We start from the raw sequence: 16,732 nt of genomic DNA on the forward strand, positions 1-16,732 counted from the left end.
ACACATCCCGTCAGACACATCCCCTCAGACACGTCCCCTCAGACACATCCCCTCAGACACGTCCCCTCAGACACGTCCCCTCAGACACGTCCCGTCAGACACGTTCCGTCAGACACGTCCCCTCAGACACATCCCCTCAGACACGTCCCCTCAGACACGTCCCCTCAGACACGTCCCGTCAGACACGTCCAGTCAGACACGTCACGTCAGACACGTCACGTCAGACACATCCCCTCAGACACATCCCCTCAGACACATCCCCTCAGACACGTCCCGTCAGACACGTCCCGTCAAACACATCCCGTCAGACACATCCCGTCAGACACATCCCGTCAGACACGTCCCCTCAGACACATCCCCTCAGACACATCCCCTCAGACACGTCCCGTCAGACACGTCCCGTCAGACACGTCCCGTCAGACACGTCACGTCAGACACGTCCCCTCAGACACGTCCCCTCAGACACATCCCCTCAGACACATCCCCTCAGACACATCCCGTCAGACACATCCCCTCAGACACGTCCCGTCAGACACGCTCCGTCAGACACGTCCCCTCAGACACATCCCGTCAGACACATCCCCTCAGACACGTCCCCTCAGACACATCCCCTCAGACACGTCCCCTCAGACACGTCCCCTCAGACACGTCCCGTCAGACACGTTCCGTCAGACACGTCCCCTCAGACACATCCCCTCAGACACGTCCCCTCAGACACGTCCCCTCAGACACGTCCCGTCAGACACGTCCAGTCAGACACGTCACGTCAGACACGTCCCGTCAGACACGTCAAGTCAGACACGTCACGTCAGACACGTCCCCTCAGACACGTCCCCGCAGACACGTCCCGTCAGACACGTCCCGTCAGACACGTCACGTCAGACACGTCACGTCAGACACGTCCCCTCAGACACGTCCCCTCAGACACATCCCCTCAGACACATCCCGTCAGACACATCCCCTCAGACACGTCACGTCAGACACGTCCCCTCAGACACATCCCCTCAGACACATCCCGTCAGACACATCCCGTCAGACACGTCACGTCAGACACGTCCCCTCAGACACATCCCCTCAGACACATCCCGTCAGACACATCCCCTCAGACACGTCACGTCAGACACGTCCCCTCAGACACATCCCGTCAGACACATCCCGTCAGACACGTCACGTCAGACACGTCCCCTCAGACACATCCCGTCAGACACATCCCGTCAGACACATCCCGTCAGACACATCCCCTCAGACACATCCCCTCAGACACATCCCGTCAGACACGTCACGTCAGACACATCCCCTCAGACACGTCACGTCAGACACATCCCCTCAGACACATCCCGTCAGACACGTCACGTCAGACACATCCCCTCAGACACATCCCGTCAGACACGTCACGTCAGACACATCCCCTCAGACACATCCCGTCAGACACGTCACGTCAGACACATCCCCTCAGACACATCCCCTCAGACACATCCCGTCAGACACATCCCCTCAGACACATCCCGTCCGGCACATCCCGTCAGACACGTCACGTCAGACACATCCCCTCAGACACATCCCGTCAGACACATCCCGTCAGACACGTCACGTCAGACACATCCCCTCAGACACATCCCGTCAGACACGTCACGTCAGACACATCCCCTCAGACACATCCCGTCAGACACGTCACGTCAGACACATCTCCTCAGACATATCCACTCAGACACATCCCGTCAGACACATCCCCTCAGACACATCCCGTCCGGCACATCCCGTCAGACACGTCACGTCAGACACATCCCCTCAGACACATTCCGTCAGACACATCCCGTCAGACACGTCACGTAAGACACATCCCCTCAGACACGTCCCGTCAGCCACGCGCAGCATTGGTGCAATACGAGCGGCGCTCTGGGGCGGTTTCGTCCCGCAGCGTCTCATCAGCAGATGTTGAGTTGAGCGGAGATCGAAGGCAACGGGCTGACTGTGTTGTGAGCGGTTTGTTGGCTTCGCGACTTTGAAATACGATGATCACAACTGTCTGACCGCTTTATTTGTGTTCCCCGTGTATCATACACACATGTACACACACACACACGTGTGTGTAATACACACAATGTACATACACACATGTACACACACCCACATGTGGAGACACACCAACAACAACAACCGCCATTCGCCACTAAGTGGCGGTGACGTTACCACGACGCTTGTGCCAGGCTAGGTGCGTGTTGAGGCCACGTGAAGCGTCGAACGCCCGCCGGCAGGAGGTCACGGGGCAGACCCAGCAGGTGCCACGGGTCGACTGACCGAGATGACCGAGATGACTGGCTGATGCACCACCTGTGCCCCCTACTGTGCCAACTTGCTGTGCTTTAGCCACCCGGCGCTCTGCTCGTTGTTGTGAGCGTCGCTCCTCCGCCCTCCGTGGTTGTTGGAGGGCGACTGCTTTCAACTGCTCAGAAGCGTCCTTCACGAGCCTCCTCCACACACACACAAAGATAAAGATCCCCCGTATAGCCTTACACGACTGTTGGGGCAAGAGCTGTTCACGGGCACTCATGAAGGCCGGTACGGCACACGAGGGGTGGGTGGCCAGAACCACGCCCGGCCGCCTTTGTCTCCCCAGTGGCGATGTTTACACACCTCACCAGGTACTCATTTGAGGCTGAGTCGACCTAGGGGAGGCCCAGTACCGGTTCAGATAATCGTCACTGGTGTTAGCCGTGAGTGGGAATCGAACTCGGGTCGCCACATGTGTACACACACACATGTGTACACACACTCATGTTTGTGTGTACACACACACGTGTGTACACACACACATGTGTACACACACGCACACACATATGTGCACACACACGTGTACATACACACATGTGTACACACACACACACATGTGTCTCCACACACACACATGTGTAGGCGCACACACACATGTGTACGTACACATGTGCACACACACATGTGTACGCACACATGTGTGCACACACACATGCGAATCCCTAACGTTTGCCGAGCTTCACGAGCGAGGGTTGTACATCGCCGCGTGTACAAATACTTCGCGGATCGTAGCACATTTTCGCAATGAAACTGCTGAACAAAATCATAATAATTAATAACGTTATTTTTAAAAGTGTTCAAATCTTTAACGTGCAAAAATGAGGGTTTTAACAAAGCCTTGTTATGTGTGTGTATATCTACTACGACGGGTCGTGTATCTTGTGACGACATAAATAAATAAATAAACAGGGCGCTCTGCCCTTCGTCGCGTCGCCTCCCCGCGTCTGGCGAGGCGTGGGGGGCTGCGGCTGATCCAGGCCCCCCAATTACATCGCCAACCGTCCGTGCCCTGCCATGGGAATGTGGAATTTCCACCACTTGAGCCAGGGCCCCCAACGGAGGTGGGCTGGGACGTACCTTGACCGGGTGTTTCTTTTTCATCATTAGACCTCCTTTGACAGTACCAACGTATAATAATAGGGTTGTTCCCCTTTTTTCTGGCAACAAAACTGTAACCTTTTTACAAGGATTCATGTCTGCATTAACCACAATGCCTGCAGTCAAAATGAAAACAAGAAACATACTCTGATAATATATGCATTGTCCTTGAAACTGATTGGTCTACACCAGAGACAGCTTTCTTTAGAGCCTCGTGTTTCTTGTTTGCTTTATTTCTAGTGTAAAGCCTCAATGTACCTCAAAGACTCCGACTAAACTATTTTTCGTCAACTGTTTGTTTCATTTGACCAAGTTGGGCCCCACTGGGTTGCTACGTAGCTATTTTTCAGAAGCGACGTGACCGCCACAAATGACAGCTCAACGAAGTGGCTTATCACGTGGACAATTATAGCAGTAGCCAAAATACTCTAAACGCGTGTTTATCAAATGTGGAGAGAAACCCCTGCAGGTCCCAGAGAAAAAACAACCACGTGCCCATGGGGAGAGAGACATGCAAACTCCAAATACACAGCAGGCGTCAGGGTCGGGATGGAACCCACGACCTCCTGTATACCAGGCGAGGAAGTTAACATTTCCTAGCCACAGTGTTGATGATGATGATGAGAGAGAGAGAGAGACACGCAAACTCCAAACATACCGAAGGCGTCAGGGTCGGGATCGAACTCGCGACCTCCTGTAGACCAGGCGAGGGAGTTAACATCTCAAAAGAGGGCCCTGCTCTATTCGCATATCAGTTGTGGTTGATGGTGATTGTGGCTGGGGTTTGAGGTAGAGTGGTTTCGGTTGTAGCTGTGAGGGTAGTTGTTGTTGTTGATGATGGTTTCAGTTTCATGTATTAGGTATAACCCTGTGAGCCATGCGGCTCTTGACTCGGGTGCAACCGCAACAAACAAAAACATGAACAAGAAACATCTCAAAGTGACTTCGCGCAACAGAAAAATCCAGGAAAAAAACAGCAAAGTCTTCCAGAACAAGCACCGTATATCAACGCTGTGTGCAAAAATCCCAGTGGGATGCAAGTCAAACAATAACAACCATAAGACAATTTAGATTCAAGTTATCAGTCTAACCAGGGGCGGTTTCTTCATTAGGGCGATTGGGCGACGCACCACCAATGTCATTCAACCACAGAGTCACGCTAGCCGTCACTGTGCCTCTGGATATAGTCCAATCAGCGTCATGCTACGTTCTGTGGAGTACCGCCTCTTTTTGGGCGATTTCCCTCCAGCTGAGAATCGCCCCGAGTGGTCCCATAGACTTACATTCAAAGATGTTTTTTTTCGAACGGGGGCGCTGCAATGCATTCTCTATGGCTTCCGGGAGGGCTCGCCCTAACGTGCTTACGTCATCATACGTGCTTACGCCATCATACGTAAGCACGTTTCATCCAACAATATAATTTGTCGCCACCTAGTGGAATCTTTAATAAAAGAAACTTGAGTGGTTTGTTTTAATAGTGAGTATAGAAACAAACAAGATGTATTGTAAGAGTCACTTTATTTTTCATTAATATTAAAGAAGTGAAGTTGCCTTTACATGCTTAAGCTGTTAATTTATCCATTGCATTGGTGGACCTCATCCTTATCAATCATCCAGACATTTGCCCCCCCTGAGAGATTTTGCAGGAGCCGCCACTGAGTCTAACTCTGTACTACAAACAAACAAAGATTGCAAACCAAAACGTTTTCGAAATCACCAAAATAAAGCTATAAAAACAATGTTACAGTGATCATCGGCACTGTGGCGGAGGTTGTAGTTGTGGCTGTCTGTATGTACTGTATGTCGAAAAGAGGTGTGGGGAAAGGACAACAAACGAGAGACAAAAAGCCGTTCTAAAGAAATTACTTTTACAAACTCGATTATGTAAAGGTGCAATGCTCGGGTGGCTTTCTAATATTGCAAAGCAGAGCGTTCCAGACGGCCACAGAAGCATATCAGAAAGCGCTTGACCGTGTTCGATGGCGAGCTAAAAGCCGCTGGTTGGTTCTGTACCAGTCCTGGGCCTCCTCTAGGTCCACTCAGCCTAAAACGAGTACCTGGTGCGGTATGGTAAACATCGCCACTGGGGAGACAAAGGCGGCCGGGCGTGGTGTTGGCCACCCACCCCCTCGTGTGCCACTTGCCCCAACAGTCTGTCAAAGGCTACCGGGGGGATCTTTGTCTTGTTGTTGTTGTTGTGATTGTCTGGTGATAGTTGGGGGGTGGGTGAGGGGGTGACATGCTAATTTCTCGACACCCCCCCCCTTCTCGACACAGAGGCGTGGTTTTCTCTGTGTGCCTATGTATGTGTCTCTCTATGTATCTCTGTGTTATCTCTCTCTGCTTATATGTCTGTCTATATGTCCCCGGTTCTATGTTTTATCTCTCTCAAATGTAGCATTCTCTGGAAGAACGTAATCAACCAGGTATGGTGTTGACTGTTATGTTAGCCGACACTCTGTGTTGTATTGCATTATATTTCTAAGTATACTAGGTTTGTTTTCTATTTCATTTATACCTGATGATTGCTTGTGTTGCAATGCTATTATTTAATTTATTATTTTCTCTTCCTACGTGACTTTACCGAAAGAACCAAAGAGTAATTCCAGCAGTCACGAAAGCTCCAAGTTAAGTTTGAAGGCTGTGGATCTGAGATGCGGTTGGGGTCCTCCTCCCCTCCCCCCGTGCCCCCCACCCGCATGACCCCCGTGCCCCCCCCCCCTAACCCCGGCGTGCGGCATCTCGAGAGCGAGGGGGGAGATGAAGAGGCTCCGTGAAGGGCGCCGTGGGCGCGTTGCGATGTGTCGCGCGCTGCGATGTGTCGTGCGCTGCGATGTGTCGCGCGATGTGTCGCGCGCTGCGATGTGTCACGCGCTGAGATGTGTCGCGCGCGTGGAGGCCGAGGAGGTCTCGAGACAAAGAGGGGCGAGAGGGGCGGTGGGAAGAGTCCATGAAAATATAATGAGCCTCGACCACCACCACCAACACCCCCAACACCACCAACCCCACCACCAACACCACCAACACCCCCAACACCACCAACACCCCAACACCAACACCAACACCACCAACACCACTCCCACCACAAACACCACCCCCACCACCAACACCACCAACACCACCAACACCAACAACACCCCACCCCACCACCAACACCAACAACACCACCCCCACCACCAACACCAACAACACCACCCCCACCACCAACACCACCAACACCAACACCACCACCAACACCACCAACACCACCCCCACCACCAACACAAACACCACCAACACCAACACCACCAACACCCCACCCCACCACCAACACTAACACCACCAACACCACCAACACCACCAACACCCCACCCCACCACCAACACCAACAACACCACCCCCACCACAAACACCACGAACACCTCTCACCCCACCACCAACACCCCACCCCACCACCAACACCACCAACACCACACCCACCACCAACACCACCAACAACAACCGCCATTCGCCACTAAGTGGCGGTGACGTCACCGCGACGCTTGTGTCAGGCTATGTGCACCTTGAGGCCACGTGAAGTGTCGAACGCCCGCTGGCAGGAGGTCACAGGGCAGACCCAGGTGCCACGGGTCGACTGACCGAGATGACCGAGATAACTGGCTGATGCACCACCTGTGCCCCTACTGTGCCAACTTGCTGTGCTTTAATCACCCGGCGCTCCGCTCGTTGTTGTGAGCGTTGCTCCTCCGCCCTCCGTTGTTGCTGGAGGGCGACTGCCTCCAACTGCCCAGTAGCGTCCTTCACGAGCCTCCTCCACAGAGGCCGATCTTGACACCGCTGGTACCAGTCATAGGCAAGTCCACTCAGCTCCACGTCCTCCTGTACCACATCACTCCATCTCTTTTCTAGCCCGTGCCGCGCCCGTTTAGCCACCTCGATCCGGCCGAACAAAAGTTGTTTCGGCATGCGGTGGCTGGGCATGCGGGCTACATGGCCCAGCCAACGCAGCCTTGCCTGCCGGAGGAGCTCACCGATGGTACTTTGCCCAGATCTTTTGAAGGATTGGTGAGCTCCTCACACAATCCAGCCTGGTTAAACCCAGGATGGATCGTAGGCAGGCCAGCCTAAATGTTTCCAACCGGCGAAGATGCTCCATTAGGGGGGTCCACGTTTCGCAAGCGTAGAGAAGGGACGGAATGACTGTGGCCGAGAAGACTTGAAGCTTTGTGCGGAGCGACAGACCAGGTAGCTTCCAGACAGCATTACGCAACCGATGAAAATATATTGCCGCTCGACTGATTCGGAGTGAGGCCTCTGCTGTTAAACTGGAACCGGTCATAAGCACACTGCCCAGGTATGGGAAACTCTCCACTCTCTCCACTACTGCCCCATTACCGATTGGGAGTTGTGGGGGTGGAGTGTCCGATGGTACAAAATACCCAGGCATGTGCTTAGTTTTGGTGGGGCTGATGGTAAGGCCCCACCTCTTAGTGGCACGCTCCAGTCTCAGCAGCAGCGTCTGCAACTCCTCCTCTGAATGAGCAGCTATTACCAAATCATCACCATACATAACGTGGTTGACCAATAGTGAGCCATCCCTTGATCGCACCCGGGCATCGATCAGCCTCCCATTATATCTGTACCAAATGGAGATTCCCCCGGTACAGCTATTGAAGGCTTCACGAACTACGCGGTCAAAATAGATGTTAAATAATGTGGGAGCCAGAGGACATCCCTGTCGCACCCCAAGGTGTACAGGGAAAGGCTCTGACTCCCGGCCACGTAGTTTAACCAACACCACCCCCACCACAAATACCACCCCTCACACCACCATCCCTCACCCCCAACACCACTGAGTGAGCGAGCGAGGGTGGGTGAGGGGGGTGGGTGAGGGAGTTGGGTGAGGGGGTTGGGTGAGGGGGGTGGGTGAGGGGGGTGGGTGAGGGGGGTGGGTGAGGAGGGTGGGTGGGTGAGGGGGGTGGGTGAGGAAGGTGGGTGAGGGGGGTGGGTGAGGGGGATGGGTGAGGGGGTGGGTGAGGGGGTTGGGTGAGGGGGGTGGGTGAGGGGGTTGGGTGAGGGGGTTGGGTGAGGGGGGTGGGTGAGGGGGGTGGGTGAGGGTGGCGGGTGAGGGGGTCAGGGTGCTCCCTCACAGCGTCGCCAGCGAGATTGAGATGATGCAGAACCACGTGAATAGTCGCCACCGTTATAAATAAATCATCGCACGATGATGAAATCATCACGAGATCCGTCCCCTTCGCGATCCCTCCACCTACCAGCGAGCCGAACTGCTGATGAGACCCCGAAAGTGGAAAGCAAAACGGGTCCAGAGTTTTGCTTTCTGCTGAACCGATGCTGCTGGCATTGGTGCACTCCCAGAAGGACGACGGAGTGGGCTGATGGGATTTGCACATTTAAAGAAATAAGAAAAATAATTTTAGATTGTTTATGTAGAGGGATAAATAAATATATATGAAGGAGATGCATTGTGCTGCTTACTTCGAATTAGCTGATGTTGTTTAGTTGTTGCAATTACCAACGTTAAAACCCTCCACCACCCGACACGGTCAAAATCTGATTTTCACGTGGTGTCGTTTCACAACGCACCCTTTGTTATCGCTTCCGCTTAACGCACTCACTCACCCACCCACTCACCCACTCACCCACTCACTCACCCACTCACTCACCAACTCACCCACTCACTCACCCACTCACTCACCCACTCACTCACCCACTCACTCACCCACTCACCCACCCACTCACTCACCCACTCACTCACCAACTCACTCACCCACTCACTCACCCACCCACTCACCCACTCACCCACCCACTCACCCACTCACCCACTCACTCACCCACTCACTCATCAACTCACTCACCCACCCACTCACCCACTCACCCACTCACGCACCCACTCACTGATGCACTCACCCACTCACTCACCCACTCACTGATGCACTCACCCACTCACTCACCCACTCACTCACCCACTAACTGATGCACTCATCCACTCACTTACCGACTCACTCACCCACCCACTCACTCACCCACTCACTGATTCACTCACCCACTCACTCACCCACTTACTCACCCACTCAACGCTCACTCACCCACTCACTCACACACTTACTCACCTACTCAACGCTCACTCACTCACCCACTAACGCACTCACTCACTCTCCCACTCACTGATGCACTCACCCACTCACTCACCCATTCACTGATTCACTCACCCACTCACTCACTCACTTACTCACCCACTCAACGCTCACTCACCCACTCACACACTCACTCTCCTACTCACTGATGCACTCACCCACTCACTCACCCACTTACTAACCCATTCAACACTCACTCACCCACTCTCTGATCCACGCACCCACTCACTCACCCACTAACGCACTCACTGATCCACTCACTCACTCACAAACTCACCCACTCACACACTCACCCACTCACTGACCCACTCATTCACCCAATCACATTGACCCGTCACCCACTCACTGACCCACTCACCCACACACTCACCCACTCACATATTCACCCACTCAATGACCCACTCACCCACGCACTCACCCACGCACTGACGCACTCACCCATTCACCCACCCACTGACCCACCCACTGACCCACTCACTCAAACTCACCCACACAACTCACACATTCACCCTGTCACTGACCCAGGTACAGGCTGGTCTGACTACAATCCATCCTGGGTTTAACCAGGCTGGATTGTGTGAGGAGCTCACAAATACTTGAAAGATATGGACACATTCCCATCAGTGAGCTCATCTGGCAGTCAAGGCTGCGTTGGGTGGGTCACGTAGCCCGCATGCCCAGCCACCGCATGCCCAATCAGCGTCTGTTTGGGAGGTAGAGGGGGCGAAACGGACGCGCCACGGGCAATGTGGTACAGGAGGACGTGGAGCTGAGTGGACTTGCCGATGACTGGTACCAGCGGTGTCAAGATCGGCCTCTATGGAGGAGGCTCGTGAAGGACGCTGCTGCTACTGGGTAGTTGGAGGCAGTCGCCCTCCAGCAACAACGAAGGGTAGAGGAGGGACGCTCACAACAACGAGCCGAGCACCGGGCGGCGAAAACACAGCGAGTTGCCACAGTCGGGAGCACAGGTGGTACATCTGCAGCTGGGTACTCTCCGTGACCTCCTTGTCAGCAGGGAGCTTTCAAAACTTCACGTGGCCTCAAAGTGCACCCAGCGTGGCACGAGCGGCGTGGCGGTGACGTCACTGAGAAGATATCTGGGGTTTGATCTTCCACGAAGCTCATGGTCCACCGACATCGCATCCACTGCACAGACCACGGCAGATGCGGACGCCTGATGCACAAATGTAAAATGCAAAACTCTCTCCAGCGTGCTACCGTGATCCAAAGCAGAGCAGACAAACATGTCAACCTGTAAACGAGATATTGTTACTCTACCAGCTTAAGGCCCATTGGTCGACATCGCTGCTTCTGGCGACCACTGATATCTCAAGCAAGTGGCTCATCATCATCATTACGTGGACAATTTTAAACAGCAGCCAAATATTCTAAACGCGTGATGTTGATTGTAAATGTGGAGGGTAAAACCGGAGGACCGGGAGAAAAAAACACGCGACCACGGGGAGAGAGAGAGAGACACGCAAACTCCAAATATACAGCAGCAGACAGCAGGGTCGGGATCGAATTCACGACCTGCTGTATACCAGGCGAGGTAATTAACGTCTCCTAGCCACCGTGATGATGATGGTGGTGGAACCCACGACCTCCTGTATACCAGGCGAGGTAGTTAACATCTCCTAGCCACTGTGATGATGGTGGTGGTGGTGGTGGTGGAACCCACGACTTCCTGTATACCAGGCGAGGTAGTTAACATCTCCTGTATACCAGGCGAGGTAGCAAACATCTCCTAGCCACTGTGATGATGGTGGTGGTGGTGGAACCCGCGACCTCCTGTATACCAGGCGAGGTAGTCAACATCTCCTAGCCACTGTGATGATGGTGGTGGTGGTGGTGGTGGAACCCGCGACCTCCTGTATACCAGGCGAGGTAGTCAACATCTCCTGTATACCAGGCGAGGTAGTCAACATCTCCTAGCCACCGCAGGAGGAGCAGCGCGGCTCGACTCTGAGGCTCTCCCGCATTACCAATCACGGAGAGTGATTATTGTGATTGTGATCATTTCATAGCTGTCAACCCCTTATCGGTGCCTAGCTTATTACGACCAATTCAGACCTTATTGGTCACCCCGTGCCCTTATAAATCTCATCGTCAATTCTATACACTACACTGTACACTACACTATACACTACACTATACACTACTATACACTACAATATACACTACACTATACACTACACTACTACATACCTGTCAACCCCTTATCACGGCCTACCTTATACATCTCGACGTTCATCCTACAAAGTCCCATCACAAGGGAGAAACACAAACACATAGAGGCATGCTCGTGATTTCAGTCATTCCCCGAGCGCCTCTCTCGTGCTGCGGAATGCTCCTTTAGGCTGTCCGGAGCGAGTCAAGAGAACGAATCACAACGCCACCGTATTCTATCAGAGGCATGCTGCTTTGAAGAAGCGATCTGAGGCATCAGAATCAGAATCTGTGTTTAGGCTGCAGAAGGAATCCGATGGGCCGCAAAACTCGTTTGCACACGCGTCCATGCGGAGCTGACCCCGTGTGGGTTGACATCCACGTTCTTTGCACGATCGCCATCCAAAATGTGCCTCCTGTCGCTCAGTGGAAGCCTGCCGCCGGTTAAAACCATCCCCCCGTGGGTCTCTTTGAGCGGCTCGTGATTTCTCTGTTATTGTATTTTTATTTATTTAACTTTGTTTACGATTTATTTATTACTTTGTTAGTTTCTCACTGCCCGGGGGAACCTCTCCGCGCCTAACGCGAAACACGTTGCAGCCGGCGTTTAGCAGACTGGGGGAGGGGCAGGGGGGCAGGGGGAGGGGCAGGGGGGGATGAAAGGGGGAGGGGGAGGAGGAGGAGGAACGGCTCCGAAAATATTTTGTTCCTGCGCCAAGGTTCAACCCATCCCCCATCATCACCCCACAGCCACTACCCTCACCACCCTCACCGCACCGCTCACCACCACCACGACCCCCTGCGCCGCCCCCCCCTGCCCCCCACGGCCCCCACCCTCTTTCCTCCTAACAGCAAACACGCGCGTCGAGCAGAAATTGTTCCAAATTGTGAAAGTGTGTATGTGTAAGTGTGTGTGTGTAAGTGTGTGTGAGTGTAAGTGTGTGTAAGTGTGTGTGAGAGTGTGTGTAAGTGTGTGTGTGTGTGTAAGTGTGTGTGTGTAAGTGTGTGTAAGTGTGTGTGTGTGTGAGAGTGTGTGTGTAAGTGTGTGTGTGTAAGTGTGTGTGTAAGTGTGTGTAAGTGTGTGTGTGTGTGAGAGTGTGTGTGTAAGTGTGTGTGTGTAAGTGTGTGTAAGTGTGAGTGTGTGTGAGTGTGTGTGTGTAAGTGTGTGTATAATTACGTGTGTAAGTGTGTGTGTGAGTGTAAAGGTGCTCGCTAACAGCACTTGCCCATACAGTCTGTTAAGGCTATACGGGGAATCTTTGTCTTCGTGTAATTGTGTGTGTGTGTGTATAATTATGCGTGTGTAAGTGTGTGTGTGTAAGTGTGTGTATAATTACGTGTGTGTAAGTGTGTGTGTGTGTAAGTGTGTGTGTGTAATTATGTGTGTGTAATTGTGGGTGTGTAATTGTGTACGCGCGTGTAATTGTGTGTGTGTGTAATTGTATCCGTATAATTGTGTGTGCGTAGTGTAAGGGCGTGTGTAATTGTGTGTATGTGGAATTGCGTACGGGTAGTTGCGTGTGGAATTGTGTGTATGTGTGTGTGTGTATGTGTGTGTATGTGTGTGTGGGGAGCGGTGGTGTAGTGGTCAGCGCGCTGCGCTACGAACCTGGCGAACCGGGTTCGTATCCCGATCACGGCCAATACCAGTGACGATTATCTAAATCGGTCCTGGGCCTCCCCTAGGTCGACTCAGCCTCAAATTAATACCTGGTGCGGTGTGTAAACACGGCACACGCGTGGTCCTGGCCACCCGTGTGCCGTGCCAACCTTTATAGGTGCTCGCTAACAGCACTTGCCCCAACAGTTTGTTAAGGCTACACGGGGGATCTTTGTGTTGTGTAATTGTGGGTGAGTTTAATTCCAGTGGCGGGGGGGGGTTATGGAAATTGTTCTTACACTCTGCTCACTTTGAACAGTCCACTCGTGCGAATTTGAATGTCGTGAGAACACAAACCCGTCAACCTCAACGGGTTACCCCGAATTCTTGTGCAGGGAAATTGAGTTTTCAGGTCCATGCGGCGAACAGCCGTTTCGATACGGGCAACAAAGAACCACATGAGTCGATTAGTTTGTGTCTATTTGTTTGTGTTACTCTCTTGCGATGGGACTTCGTAGGATGAACTTTTGGATTTGTATAGGGGCACGGGGTGACCAACACGGTCTGACTTGGTCTGCGATCATGTAGGCGCTGACCAGGGATTGGCAGGCATGAGAACACGGCAGAGAGGTTGCCGTGAGTCGTTGCAGAGTCAAAGTCCGACTCTCCGCACGGGACCGTAGAGGTCGGTCCAACGTTGGGCCGACGTTGCAGCCAGAACTTTTCACGTTTTGTCGGGAAATTCACCAACAGGTTTGCGAAGCGTTACAGGACATTGCATCGTGGGGGAATGGGGGCTCCCGGTCACCAATGACTGAACTAAAACAACAACATCGCTGAGAATTTGGTTCTACACTGAATGCTGTCTGAGTTCCAATTCAGAGGAATGCATCTCTTGCTTTGGCTTCATAGTAGAGGGGGGGGAGGTGGTTGGGGAGGGGTATCGCGTAAATATAAATGGTGAGCCAAGTCAGCGTGCTAACCGCTGCACCACCGCTCCCCACTAGCTCTGTGATGTCCGCTTCCGTGGCGAGTTCCCGGGTTCCGGTCGTTACCCCAATACCAAGTGTGGGGGTCCCAACGCAGACTCCGCGTGGCCGCCTCGGGAACGAGAAACAATAACTGACCCCCCCCCACTGCCCCCCCCTCCCACCTCCATTGCCCCCCCTTCCACCCCCCACTGCCCCCCCCCCACCACCGTCTCAGCCGCTGCCCCGTCAACCCTAGGAGTGGCCGCTCAGTCCGAGAGAGATGTTCGGAATCAGAAGATTAATTTTGTAGTGGAGGAATTCGAGGCGCTTTGAAGCCAGTCGGGCAAACGGTGGCTTGACTAAATACATAAATAAAGCCGCCACTTAATAAGTTTAAACTATTATTACACTTTTTTAACTATTATTACACTAATTGTTTTTAACCAGGCTGGAAGTGACCCTGTTCTCTCGCAAATGAAATCTCGACGAAGTTGGCTGATGGCCATCACCCTCGTGGTCGTGCGGGAATTTATAGCGGCAGACTAATTAATCTGAACGCCTCGTGACGTCGATTCTGAATGTGGAGGGGGAAACAAACCGGCGGCCACGGGGAGAGAGAGAGACACGCAGACTCCAAATATACAGCAGCAGCAGCAGGCCTCACGCCGGGGTCGAATCCACGACCTCCTGTATACCAGGCGAGGTAGCGAACATCTCCTAGTCACCGTGATGATGATGAGAGAGAGAGAAACACGCAGACTCCAAATATACAGCAGCAGCAGGCCTCAGGGTCGGGGTCGAATCCACGACCTCCTGTATACCAGGCGAGGTAGCGAACATCTCCTAGCCACCGTGATGATGATGAGAGAGGGAGACACGCAGACTCCAAATATACAGCAGCAGCATGCCTCAGGGTCGGGGTCGAATCCCCGACCTCCTGTATACCAGGCGAGGTAGTTAACATCTCATAGCCACCGTGATGATGATGAGAGAGAGAGAGACACGCAAGACTCCAAATATACAGCAGCAGGCCTCAGGGTCGGGGTCGAATCCACGACCTCCTGTACACCAGGCGAGGTAGTTAACATCTCATAGCCACCGTGATGATAATGAGAGAGAGAGAGAGAGACACGCAAGACTCCAAATATACAGCAGCAGGCGTCAGGGTCTGGATCGAATCCACGACCTCCTGTACACCAGGCGAGGTAGTTAACATCTCATAGCCACCGTGATGATGATGAGAGAGAGAGAGACACGCAAGACTCCAAATATACAGCAGCAGGCCTCAGGGTCGGGGTCGAATCCACGACCTCCTGTGTACCAGGCGAGGTAGTTAACATCTCATAGCCACCGTGGCGCAGCGCAGCAAGTCGGTTGCGAACCCGCCTGCATTGTGAAGCATCCTCTCTTCCTCCGCTCTATTGATCCGGCAGGGTGTGCGCGGCAGGGTGTGCGCGGCAGGGTGTGCGCGGCAGGGTGTGCGCGGCAGGGTGTGCGCGGCAGGGTGTGCGCGGCAGGGTGTGCGCGGCAGGGTGTGCGCGGCAGGGTGTGCGCGGCAGGGTGTGCGCGGCAGGGTGTGCGCGGCAGGGTGTGCGCGGCAGGGTGTGCGCGGCAGGGTGTGCGCGGCAGGGTGTGCGCGGCAGGGTGTGCGCGGCAGGGTGTGCGCGGCAGGGTGTGCGCGGCAGGGTGTGCGCGGCAGGGTGTGCGCGGCAGGGTGTGCGCGGCAGGGTGTGCGCGGCAGGGTGTGCGCGGCAGGGTGTGCGCGGCAGGGTGTGCGCGGCAGGGTGTGCGCGGCAGGGTGTGCGCGGCAGGGTGTGCGCGGCAGGGTGTGCGCGGCAGGGTGTGCGCGGCAGGGTGTGCGCGGCAGGGTGTGCGCGGCAGGGTGTGCGCGGCAGGGTGTGCGCGGCAGGGTGTGCGCGGCAGGGTGTGCGCGGCAGGGTGTGCGCGGCAGGGTGTGCGCGGCAGGGTGTGCGCGGCAGGGTGTGCGCGGCAGGGTGTGCGCGGCAGGGTGTGCGCGGCAGGGTGTGCGCGGCAGGGTGTGCGCGGCAGGGTGTGCGCGGCAGGGTGTGCGCGGCAGGGTGTGCGCGGCAGGGTGTGCGCGGCAGGGTGTGCGCGGCAGGGTGTGCGCGGCAGGGTGTGCGCGGCAGGGTGTGCGCGGCAGGGTGTGCGCGGCAGGGTGTGCGCGGCAGGGTGTGCGCGGCAGGGTGTGCGCGGCAGGGTGTGCGCGGCAGGGTGTGCGCGGCAGGGTGTGCGCGGCAGGGTGTGCGCGGCAGGGTGTGCGCGGCAGGGTGTGCGCGGCAGGGTGTGCGCGGCAGGGTGTGCGCGGCAGGGTGTGCGCGGCAGGGTGTGCGCGGCAGGGTGTGCGCGGCAGGGTGTGCGCGGCAGGGTGTGCGCGGCAGGGTGTGCGCGGCAGGGTGTGCGCGGCA

Source organism: Lampetra fluviatilis, chromosome 53 (genome assembly GCF_964198595.1).
Source record: "Lampetra fluviatilis chromosome 53, kcLamFluv1.1, whole genome shotgun sequence".
In the NCBI taxonomy this organism is placed as follows: Eukaryota; Metazoa; Chordata; class Hyperoartia; order Petromyzontiformes; family Petromyzontidae; genus Lampetra; species Lampetra fluviatilis.